At 36.5% G+C, this 12,599-nt stretch overlaps 1 protein-coding gene across 1 annotated transcript in view; it reads right to left on the bottom strand.

Annotated features, from left to right (window-relative positions):
* knl1 (kinetochore scaffold 1) overlaps nucleotides 1-1,650 on the bottom strand; it is a 56,765-nt gene extending 55,115 nt beyond the window's left edge. The window contains exon 1 of the mRNA XM_044105915.1: nucleotides 1,430-1,650. The gene's annotated coding sequence lies outside the window, so the exon portion shown is untranslated. The remainder of the gene's footprint in view (nucleotides 1-1,429) is intronic.
* Between the last annotated feature and the right edge of the window lie 10,949 nt (nucleotides 1,651-12,599).

Raw genomic sequence — 12,599 nt, 5'->3', positions numbered from 1 at the left:
AGAGGTGGGCGATTTGGACTTAAACTTTTATCATGATATTTTGTGGTACTATCGTGATAACAATAAAAATGACAATAAGAACTATTTATTATTTACGTTTTAGGTAACTATATGGCTGCAACTGCATAGCACAGCAATCAAAGCCCCACAAACATAAATACTGCTATTGACAAATACTCTTGTTAATTATACGCTTCTTTAAGACACCAGTCACATACACTAATATGATTTTTATCACTAAGCTGATCACACTAACTGCATTTATTGAGACTCTCATTGAATAAATGGTGGATAAAAATTATTGTAACTATCAATACGGATGGATTTGTTGTTTTTTAAAATTAGGAATTACAGTGGCAACAATAAATCAAAATTCTTATCAAGAGAAATGATAAACGATATGATAAATGCATATTTTACATACATACAAAAAAAAATCTGTCTCTAGCCACTTAAACCTCATCTTAAAATGGAGCTTAAAGGACAAACAAAAGACCTGAATTCTTCTGTCTTACATAAACGTCCAAATTGGACAACCTTTTAAGACTTGTGTATTATTCAATGGTAAATATCTCTTTTTCATTAGCTAAATATAAAAATGGTGAAAATCACCATTAAGTGACATTAAATACAATGACTTTAACCAACAAACTCCCGTCTTATAACTCATTTTAATGAATTGTTATACAGCTTGAATCCTGGAAAAGATTTGTAGCTTTAAATGTGAATCAAAGAGATAAACATCTGAGAGAAAGACATAGTTAGAGGTTTCTGTGGTTAAGATCTTCAACACATCACTCTCTTGGCATACATCTTTCAGCAGTTTCACTGTTGATACTGAAAGTGTCTTAAAGAAACAACCTGATCAGATAAAAGCAAGATGTGTATCGGGAAAACGGGATGACTCAATCGTCAAAGAATCCCACCGTGAAGTGAAGATAAGACAGTGCAAGTGTACGTTCTGCTAAACCAGATCTTGATATTCATCTTGATAACTTTCCCAGAATTGAAAGTGGGATTTACTCATATGGCCAGAGGGGGATTTAGTGTGGAAGAACGTTATCGGAATCGTCATTGTAGCAAACAAAAGAAAAGACTATTATGTGCTGAGAACATGATCAGAAAAAAGGGACAGTCTATTTATGAGTTCAACATGTATGAAATGTTTTCAAGTTCGTACAGTTAGCATATAGCATTAGCTTCTGGTCGGGAACCCCATTACACAATGTTTGTTACTTTTTAAAATACTTTTAAGTTATACATCTCTACATCTGTTATACGGTTCGCCTTGTACAAATGGACTGGACTCTCGGCTTTTGAGGAATGATTGCTTCTTGTAGGTGTGGACTCTGTTTAAGTTTTAAACTTTTCCCAAACGCTAACGTTTAGCCGTGACGTATGTAATGTGGCAGTTGGACGTGAAGCTTACCGGAAATTGCCTGCGCTGTAACCAACCGGCCTCCACCGCGAAGAGAGACGTGTTGAGTCAAACAAGATGGCTGTTAACGTTGACTCAATATTTAGAAACGTGATCATCACGGGCTTGAACGGTTTCGTTCTCTTCCTCCGCAGCGATTACTAAAAACTACAGGCGGACTACAATTCTAAAACAGCGCAGAAAATTGACGTAATCGTTCACTTCTGTTCGCTGATTGCAGGCAGTCTGAACGTTTACATGAAACATCTTGCTGAACATGGGAAATATTAATACCCTTCAAACTTTTTTTTTTAAACAAACGAAGATCTACAAAATGTTGAGTTTTTACTTGAGTCAATTCTTTTGGACGTATGTTTCTTCCAGCCACCGTTAGATGGACCAACACATCTTGGTAGGTTTGCAGTTGTGCCATATTATTTTAATTTCCAGATAACAGATTGAACTTACGATATTAATTATATTATAAGGCATTATAATTAGATATTTTTTGCTGTCTTTATGATGGTTTTTGTTCTCTAACATAAAGTAGTAAAGGGACTTTATGATCAATTTTATAGCACACGTTTCATTTGTAACTTTTAAAAACAAGTTTGCACTTTTTTGCTTTGGTCTCCTAAGTAAAATTTCAAGTAAATAATGTAAAATTCGTTATTTTAACTTGACAAAATGAAGGAAAGTACTCTTGCAAGGCACAGCACCTTCTAGACAGCTACACAAACATTGTTGTGTGGTCTAAACTTTTAATTAACTAAACTGATGAGAAAAGTCTTTGTTGATCTTTCTTCCTCATAAATCTGGCACAAGATACAAGCCAAAATCTGGGCCAAATCCTAACTGATGGTGGCGCTTTCTCGTCTCACTGGAGCTTTAATTCAAACAAAATGTGTCTATTTTTGCTCATTCACTCATTTTAAGAAAACTAAGTTGAAGTTGTTAGTGCAGCTTAGACTTTTGAAGGGATACATCTCATTATCTCTTGCTTTGTCCAGTCCTTTTACTGTGAAGATTCCTTCCTTGATTTGTTTTTTTTTACTGAAGATGTTTTCTTAGCCGCCCTACCTGTTCAACGGCCATTGTCTAAAAAACTTATACCTCCCTGTTCATGCAGATTTGCCTCCACCAACTTGCAGAGCAAGATCTGCACCTGTGGAAACACAATTATAGCAATTATTCAGGGAAACACCAATATGGTGTACATTTTATCTTTAATCCTCGTCATTGGAATTAAAATCTGTACAGAAAACCGCTGTACAGTATTTTTGACTTTGCACTATGAAGCTTCAATCCGTAGATGCTTGTATATTTTGTAGTTTCTTGCACAAAAAATCTAAAAAATAATGTGGAAAAATCTTGAATAATGCATGTAAACACCCAGGTGTATCAACTTATCCTGTTTTCCCAATATAAAAAAGATTTTCTGAGCTAGCTCTTTTAAAATTTACCACCTCTGTACCGTCCCAACACCCTGACAGTGACGAGGTCAGGCATAAACTTTCTTCTATTCCAAACTTGTTTTGCTGGTCATGCTACACTTGACAAAACACGACAAGATGGCAGTTTTTTTTTTTTTTCATTTTGTGTTCACGTGATGCTTTTGAACTCATCATCACCGACAGAGTCAATAAAACGAGAAGAGTAACAAGATCAACAGGTTCGGGCAAAAGCTGGAGTGTATTATATATTTTTTTAACTTAAAAAAGAAACTGAGAATTAAAATGTCTTAACAGGGCTCTAAAAGAAAGATGTTGAAATTCAGGCCAATTGTTTACTCCAGTTGGCGTAAAAAAGAAATTAAAACGTAATTTTATCTTCAATATTGCGTTTTATTTTATAGCTATTTTATTTTTGTGCACATGAGAAGATAATAGTTATTATAGGTTTTCTTTTTGATTAATTTCAGAAATTTTCAAGCAAAAACTTGGGAAAATATTTCAATTTAAAAAGTTTAGAAATTACTAGAAAGTACTCAGAAATGTTGAGATTGATCTCAGAAATGTTGGAGGAAAAAGAATTTAAAATGATTGACTTTTGGAAATTTTCCGAGCTTAAAAAATGTAAAAGATTTTGACTTTTCAAACTCAGAAAGTTCCATGGTTTGTTTCAGGAAAATTTGCTTTTTCTAGTAGAAGTTTGACTTTTCAAACTCAGAAAATGGAGATTTAAAATAAAAAAAAATAGAGAAGTTTTGGCGGATATGTCCTCCTCCTTTTTTGTATCCACAGGGCCCTTTAACCCGCCGTCATGTTCTCGTGTGAATAACTCTTTGGATCGTTCACCTCACTTTGATTGATCTTTACGCTCCGCTCTGCTGCTAGCTGCTAACTTCCTGCTTCTTGCTGCTGCAGGGCAGCTGGTGATCAATGAGCTGAAACTAATACGCTCCTTGGACATGAATGAAGCTGCAGCCTGCCTTTCATACAACACATCTGATCCAGCATGAAGATATTTATCGCAGCAGATTTAAGGTGGACATTTCAGAGAGATAGCAAACAACAGAACGAAGTTTGATTTTCAAAGCAGAGCCAGTCATTTACTGTGTTGAATCCCTAATGAGGCTCATCCTTGAAGTGATCAACAGTTTGCGTGGTTCCTATGTGGGCGGCGGACATGGGCGGATGGGTATTCCCTTAAATTGCCTCTCCGCTGCTTTCATGTTGTAACTGGACACATGGGATGGCCGAGTCCTCCAGAGACCATCTGGATGTGTGTGAGTGTGTCTCTGCAGCAGATGGATTACCAGGCCTCTCTTTCTGAATGCGCTCCATTCACAGGTGGGGCCTAAAACCTGCTGCCCCTTTGAAGCTCAAGTCAAGATCCAATAACTACCTTTGCAGCGAGACGCACAAAGCCGGGACGATTCCAGCCGCCACACGCCATCTGTATGCAAATCAGATCCTAAACACAAGGCAAGGAGCTGTGCTTTTAACCTGTCATGTCTTTATCAACATACTCTCCTCATATGTGGTTTATATGTTTTTAAATATGACAACTAGTTCACATCCTAAAATTTTGGCCTGTCTTTTTTTTGTTTGCCAAAAGGTATTTTTTTTAAAAGACAAATCAAGTTTATTTGTATATCACATTTTTATGAAGACATACAAACATCACAAATACACCAAACAGTCAACAACTGTGAAAACCAGTGACAGATATTACATTTTGTCGTTAAAATCATCAATACACGTTAAATATGTTAATCAATTTTACATTATTTTGGTTCAAGACCAACTCTAAGCAGGTGCAGTTTTTATCCTCGATTTAAAGAAAGTCAGTGTTTCAGCTGTTTTGCTGCTTTTCTGGACATTTGTTCAAGATTGTGGTGCATAGATTCAAAAAGAATAGATTCAATATGAAATCAAAAAGATTTCATATTGAATAGAAAGATTCAATATGAAATCTGTCAGATTTATGAAGTTTAAGTCAGATTAAGTTCTGTCTTTAATCTGAGAATTCAGACTTTGTTTTCCAGAATTCTGACTTTATTCCTCAGAACATCCTAACTTAATCTTAAAAATCTGTCTCTTTTCAGAATTCTGATTTTAATCTCAAAATTTATCTGACTTTGATCTCTGAATTCAGAATTTAATCTCAGAATTCAGAATTTAATCTCAGAATTCTGACCTTTCTAAATTTAATCTAAAAAATGTGACGTTAATTTCAGAATTCTGCCTTTAATCTCAGTCTGAACTCAGAGTGAAAGTCATCTTCTTTGGCCCTAATCCTCTCCTGTACATTTCTTTCTGGCTGACTTTGAGTAGATTAGAGAATGGTTAAATCATCAGTTGTGATAATATGGCCATGAAACGTCAACAAGGTGAAAACAAATGGATGATGGTCGGGGACATCCGTTGTGACGTGCCGTCATTTAAAGTCGGGTCGGAATGACCGACACTCATTATTTCAGATCCGAGCATTTCATAAACATTTAAATGTAATTCATTACCAAGCGGTCTTTAGTATATCACATCTCAGTTGTCACGGCGATTTTATAATGTGTTAAATCTAACGCCTGATATAAAGACTCTGAATCGTTGCGACCGGCCAACAACCTTTGCGCTGACAGGGCTGTTTATCCGTAACCGTGCCGGAAAAGCTGCATTCCTCAGCTGTCAGGTACGGTGCACACCTTAGCTTTTTATCTCCAAGCTTTAAACCGTTCATTTAGAGTTTCTTTGAACTTAGGCAAACAATTGTTGCTACAGTACAACAATTGTTTCAAACCTCTCTTTTTCGAGGTTTGAAATGCTGGCCTGTTAGCGTAGCCGTCTGTTGCCTTTGATTACTCATAAAAGACACTCGAAATTCCTTTTTGGATCAAAAACAGCCTGTGGAAAAAGTATGGTACAACAAAAGTATGGTACAACAAAAGTATGGTACAACAGCTCAACCAGGTACAGGGAAGAGGAAACTGTAGACGTTTTACCTTGGTTTCACTCAAATGTGTAAATCCTGATAGTTCGATTATGTTTAGGCAGTAATGTTGTGTAGTTTGATTCAGACATTTATACACTTTCCTCAATAGGTCACTGCTTGATCTATTTCCTGATTTTTTTCAAAAATTATTATTTGACCGCTTGGAGGCAATCATAGAGCAATAAAAGTTCATTTATAGATGCCAATTTATTTCTTACATAGAAAAAACTGTAAAAATAAAAGGAGACATAAAATGTTACAAAGTGAATTCCACACCCCTGATCCCGATACAAGAGCAATATTCAGAACAAGAATGTATTAGAAATGGAAAACAAGACAGGACTTGATGCTCTTCATTCTGTTACATTTCTACTCTTGTTTTGTTTCATATTCCAGCATATTTGGTAAGTTAGGGACTAGGTTGACAGCATTTTGAAGTTAAACATCGTACTATTTGTTTGGCTTTGGGGATAAGAACTGTTTCAGGGATAGTGAACAGATTTTGGTTTTTGTGTATTTCTGAGGTTGGGGGTTCACATACATGTTCAAATACATAATTAAAGATCAAAAATAGATTAATTCTTAGTGGAATATTGACGTTTTAAAGCACAAACATGAAGAGCTGATGAACTTCCTTTGATACTGCCGCTCTTTCATGCAAAACCTCTATGTTACCACGACAACCTCTAACTGGAAAGTTTAGTTTCTCAGTTGTGGCTGTCCAGTTTAAACAGTTTATAGTTTGATGCAATGTAAAAATACAACATCTTATATATTTTTTATCTAGTTCCTAATTGAAATATCTTAAGATGCTTAAAACTTACAAGTAACTTTTCAGCAAGATATATTTCTTGTTTTAAGTCAATGTTTGCTTAATATTGATGAAAAACTTCTACTTCCATTGGCAGATTATTGCAATTTTATATCTCATGTCATAAGTTAAATAATCTGCCAGTAATTTCTTTAAAATCAATATTAAGGTCAGGTGATTTTATTGATGTAGCACATTTTCAGCAACAAGACAGTTCAAAGTGCTTTACATTAATTAGAATTAAATACAAACAAAACAACAAAAACAAAAAGGTTAGAGAGGTATAAACTAAATATTGGTAAAATATAAAACTAAATGCTGGTTAATTATAAAACTAAATGTTGGTTCTCCATGTTTGATTCCTGTTCTGTTGTTGCTATCTAATCCATGATTTATAAACTAACAAGAGTTTAAGGAATTGTTAAAAGAATTGTTCTTAAAAGAAGAAAAGTTGCTGGTGAATTAGCTTCGACTTATTTCTCTTGTACTAAGATATTTGCACCAGAAACAAGACGGAAGACACTTGATTAAATTTTGTGAGTGAATTTTAACCTACTGGGGACAAAAACTGCTATTAAACAGTACCGTTTATTCATGCCCGCCATAGTATTCCTGTCAGTTGCAACCATCTGCCGTGCAGAAAACATAGATTTCACTAAAATATTTAGAACTTGGTATCCTGTGACCATCAGAGGAAGCTGATGAAGCTTCCCGATCCAATTAAAAATGAGAAAACATCAGCAAACGAGTGTCGTCTTTGTGGGCAGTGATGTGAAGTAGCCATTAGAGCTTGATTAAAAACAGCGTGCTTCAACCTTGACCCATCCCTGCCTCCATCACACCAGCAGACACATGCGGAGAAGTCTCCAAAAGATGCTTAAAGATAAAAGAGAATCGACCCGCCAGCCGTATGTACAGAGGCTGCAGATCTGAAAGGAGAAGAGCCATGAAAAATGGATGAGAGAAGAATCCACTTCACCCCTCCGCCCCCCGGAGGCTGGTGCACCCCCCACAATGCTCCCACTCATAATCCTCTCTCCTTCTACACACACACACTCCTCACTCGGCGCATGCGGCGTGTGCAAACAGAAAGACAAGGTAGGCACACGCAGCCCCAGGCCCTGTGGTAGGTGTTAGGATTCAGGGGATGCACCAGTTTGCTGCTAATATTAGTGTTTCGTGACTTCACAGATATTATGGGATAAATCTGAGGCTCATTAAAGACTATAAAATCTGAAATTATTAGAAATATGTTCTTACTCAGTTTTAATAGATACAAAAAAGATGAAATTCTTAGAAAAATGCTTTAGTCTTGATTTGATTTATTTATTCATTTCAAACAGGTTTTTTAAAACAAGAACTGAGTAGGACAAAGAAAACATAACCAAGAACAAAATAATTTGTTTACCACCATTTTTCTGTTTGACAAGGTGAAGGAAGAAGTGGATATTTATTTAATCCTACCCCTTATCTCAATTTAATGAAATATATTACTTACCGACTCAATAAACCAAAAAATTGTAATTGAAATAAGTAGTAATATTAATGTACCTGGACTGGGCTAAGGAGACAACAAATAAATTATATTACATAGACAAAATGGTTACAAACTAACTATTAACAAGACAAGAAAATCTATGGATAATAATAATAGTAATAATGACAATTGTAAATAACAACCAGACATACAGCATCAGAATAATTACCAACTCCTGGTCAATGTACACCTAGAAATTATTCTTAATCTGCGTTATATATCAACAGATACATTTTTTAAAAAACAAAGAAAAATAAAACTAATGAAAACAATGACAGTAAGACAACAATAATAAGCTAATAAATAATGTAAAAGTAACACAGAATAAAGGAAGGAAAAACTAATCTTTGTGTTAATTTGCATATGATTTTTACCAGGACGTGAGAACAACACTTCATAAAGATGAATTTCCCATCTGGAAAAAATGTGGAAGAATTTTTTTTAAATATTGAGGTTTTCCAGGAAATTTTAGCAACTAATTTCGTTTTTACGTTTTGCCAGTGTTGTAGTTGGGCCGTTACTCAGAAGAGGGCGCCGCTGGTCATCTTTAAACGGAGCCGTTGATAGAAACAAGATGGCGGAGTCACACCAGAACCAAGCAAGTGCAAGTACACCTCCTCGCTGCAGCAAACAGAAAGGGGCGGGGACGGACCACGTGGCAGTCTCATACCTTATTTGGAAATGGGACCATTCCACTCCGGAAGTGAAGGGGGCGCTATTTCCTATATTATTCGGGGTCTCCCGGTTTTATTTCTTTTAAAATATGTGATATATCTTCACCTTTAGGAAGGATTTTCACTCTCAGTATATTTTTGAATTAAATCTGAACTAAATTTGCTCCTTAGGCACATCTTTTTGGCCCTGCTACAACCTCTTGTGGCGTGGGGGTGGTAGCACAATAATCTAATTATATTACTAAATCAGAATACCACAACGTCTTTATTATTTTCTATTAATTATTTTCTATTAATTCTGGCATTACTGGAACAGCTCTAGCTGTTGTTTTCCATTGGACGCTCTTGACGCGTCAAACGCTCCAAACAATTCAAACGCGCAACGACCTTCGACCCCACATAGACTTCGACTGTAAACCAGATGCGTTTGGTGTGAACGGAGCATTAGAGAACCCCAAACCTCGACAATACCAGAACACAAAACTACTCCTAACCTCAGTCTAAACTAAATCTGCACATTAACCCAGATACTAAATATAACACTTCACAGCTTTAGGATCAGGCTTCAGTAACATAAATAAGTGAACAATAGAGACTATATAGACATCCTTATATCAAAATCGCATCGCTGGCACAAAGATCCTGTTCTCTACTTAAAAAATCCAGGGTGGCACCCAATGCCTTAATGTTCCCGACTTATACATATCAATAAATGTTCGCCTGACTCTCTGAATCATCGTCGGTTTTGGCGTCTCTTTGACGGTCTCTTCTCTTTGCGGGACATCATTGGTGTTTTGAGCCACCCTGGATTTTATTCTTTCATGTTTTAACTTGAGAGCAACAATCTCTTTGTTCAACTCTTCATTTTCCTTTTCTAGCCAGTTCAGTTTTTCTGTGTTTTCCCTCAAAGTGTCTGCTACGTTTTTTCTTAGTGTTACCTGTTTCTCTTCCAGTGTCACGTTTCGGTTTAGGATTACTTCATAATCACATCTTAGTTGTTGTATTGTTGATCTCTTGCTTCATCCAGATCCAAATGTAGTTTCCTTATCTGTTTCTTATAGTACTCATTAGAATTTACTAAAATGTTGTTGTCTGCTTGAAAGCTGCTTTCGCTGTCGGTTCTGTTCAGGCGCTCTAGTTTAATCTTAAGATTTTCCACGGTCTTCTGTAGCTGCTCATTTTCTTTTTGCAGCTTTTCACGGTTCTTTTGCAAAATATCTACTCTGGTACACAAGAAATCCTTTTCTGCCATCTTCTCTCAAACTTCGCTCAAACTGCAAATGAATTTCTCTGTGGAATCTCTGAATACAGTCACCAGTGATGTCACAGACAGGATGAGTGACATCACTGTCTGACATCAAAGCCACATAAAGTCTGTTGGGGGAGGGGTTGAAGGGATGGGATGTTTTTTTTTTAAACTGTATTTACAGACACACTGTATAACGACAGAGTGAAACATTTGTTCTGCCTCAAGAAAACACAAATACAGATAAACATGTTCAGCGAAGGGGCTTCGGTTCCCAACTGTACATCCAAGGCAAAACAGATTTCAATTCTTTTAGTAGCTATTTTTTGTCTTTGATAGTCGACAGTATAAAACTTAACTTCATTGTAAAATGCAGCAAGGCATGACTTCCCCTACCTGGAACAATGAATATGATATTTATCTAGTGGCAATAAAGGATTTATGAGAAACTCTGAATTGTTTTACTGAGGCCAAGTGAGAATCTTCCCATAACAGCATAAATTGTGCTTCTATGTTGTTGTGGATAAAGTCACAACCTGACTAACCTGTCCGCCATCTTCCCAGAGCTCGGCCTCCTTGGATAATATAGGAAATAGCGCCCCCTTCACTTCCGGAGTGCAAAGGTCACATTTCCAAATAAGGCATGAGGCTGCTGTGGTCCGTCCCGCCCCTTTCTGTTTGCTGTTTCCTTCTCCAGTCAGTTGGTTGTTCAACAATAATTGAATGAATTTCTGAAAAAAAACTGACCTGTTTATGACCCAATCAATTTCCCCATAATCACAATACAATACTTTTTGAATTCCCCACCTGAAGATTAACCAAAGTATGAAAAAACTAAAACTACGGTTACAACTCATAAAAGCTAGACAAGATTTGGCTAATAAAAACTAGCAAGCACACCTTAAAAAACAAAATAAAACTAACTGAATTAGACGAACTGTAAAGAAAAACCCAAAGCCGTTGTCACAACCCTGCCACTGACATGTCATCTCCCTCGCTACCTAAGATCCTTCATTAAGTGGGATCCACCTCAACCTACTTACATGCGTGTGAAACGTTCCAGTCCGTGCGCCTGCAGCGGCTCAGGCTATCTGCAGCATCCTTTGTGGGCTATCTGACGGTTGGCAGTCGGCTGATGAGAGCGAGACAGTGACATGCAGAGAGAAGGGAGGGCGGCTGTCACCTCCACTTTGATTGGCAGCTTCTCATCCTGCACAGGGACCGGTCCGGTTGGGATGAAAAATATCACCTACGATTGGATTCTTCTGTGGAGAATGGCTGAAAGTCAAACTGAAAGTCATCAGAGGACAAATTAAGATTTTCTCTCCAGAAAGAAACACTGAAATAGTGTTATTGCAAATTATTTCTGCAAATCAGCTGAAACACCGAGTTCCTTTTAGTCAAGACTGAAACCCCACCAGTTCAGACTTGCTTTTGAACCACAGTAAACGAAACATTGACCAACATATCTGGCATGTATGATCACATCAAAATGTAATGTTTGGTGAATTGTTTGTAATTTAGTATTTTTATGATGTAAAGCCTCTTGCTGCTATATAAATAAACTTGATTCTTACCAGAACCAACATTAATATGACATTTGCCTCAATATTTACATTTATTAAACTTTTTGAACCAATTGTTTTCTATTTTCTCGGTCCCTTAAAATCTTTTTAATTCATTTCCAGCAACAAAAATTAGAATTTTTCTTTTAAAACCTTCGGCGTGTTTAGTCCAATTTGAGTTTCTGAGTAAAAAGTCGCAGGATATTTGAGGCATGAAATAATAATAAAATAAAAAATCACAGTGTTGTTCATTAGCCATGGATTTTTCATCTTTAAAAATTACAAAAAGTTTCCATCTGCATCCGATTAACTTACTAATTTGCACAATTTTTAACTACAATCAGGAATCACAAATGAAACATTACAGTCCAAGCGTCTGCTTTAAAAGCTAATTGAAGTTTTTCCTTTATGTTTTTATATAAATTAGTTTGTTATATAGACTGCAGTGTTTTCTTGTAGATGGTACAATGTTGGCCTCTTCAAGGTGCAGGTTTGACTCTTTCTGACTGAAGATTTTCTTGTCTGCAAAGTGGTGGATTTTTTTGTCATGCTCAAAAACCTATTTGAATTTTTACTTGCGTCACTTATTTACTAAATAGGGAATTCAGTTGCCACTAAAGGGTGCGTTTGGGGCAATGGGGGCTCAGTTGGTAGTCAACACACATCACGGGTAGATTTTAGTCATTGATGCAGTTCTGGGTTCCAGTTCTGGGTTCCAGTTCTGGTCCCGGATCATTTGCTGACACAGATTTTGGAACAGGAGCTTTGTCTTGGTCCCAGATGGAGTGAATATGATTCACTTTAAAACTATCTGCAGGTTTCAGTTCCTGGTTTTTTTCTGAACTTCCCAGGTGAACAGTTTGGTTCAGACGGTGGGAACGTGGGAAATATTTTTTAATATAATCCTGAATTTGT

This window comes from Gambusia affinis, linkage group LG22 (genome assembly GCF_019740435.1).
Source record: "Gambusia affinis linkage group LG22, SWU_Gaff_1.0, whole genome shotgun sequence".
NCBI lineage: Eukaryota > Metazoa > Chordata > Actinopteri > Cyprinodontiformes > Poeciliidae > Gambusia > Gambusia affinis.
The sequence above is the reverse complement of the archived record's forward strand: the minus strand, read 5'-3'. Positions and strand labels throughout refer to the sequence as shown.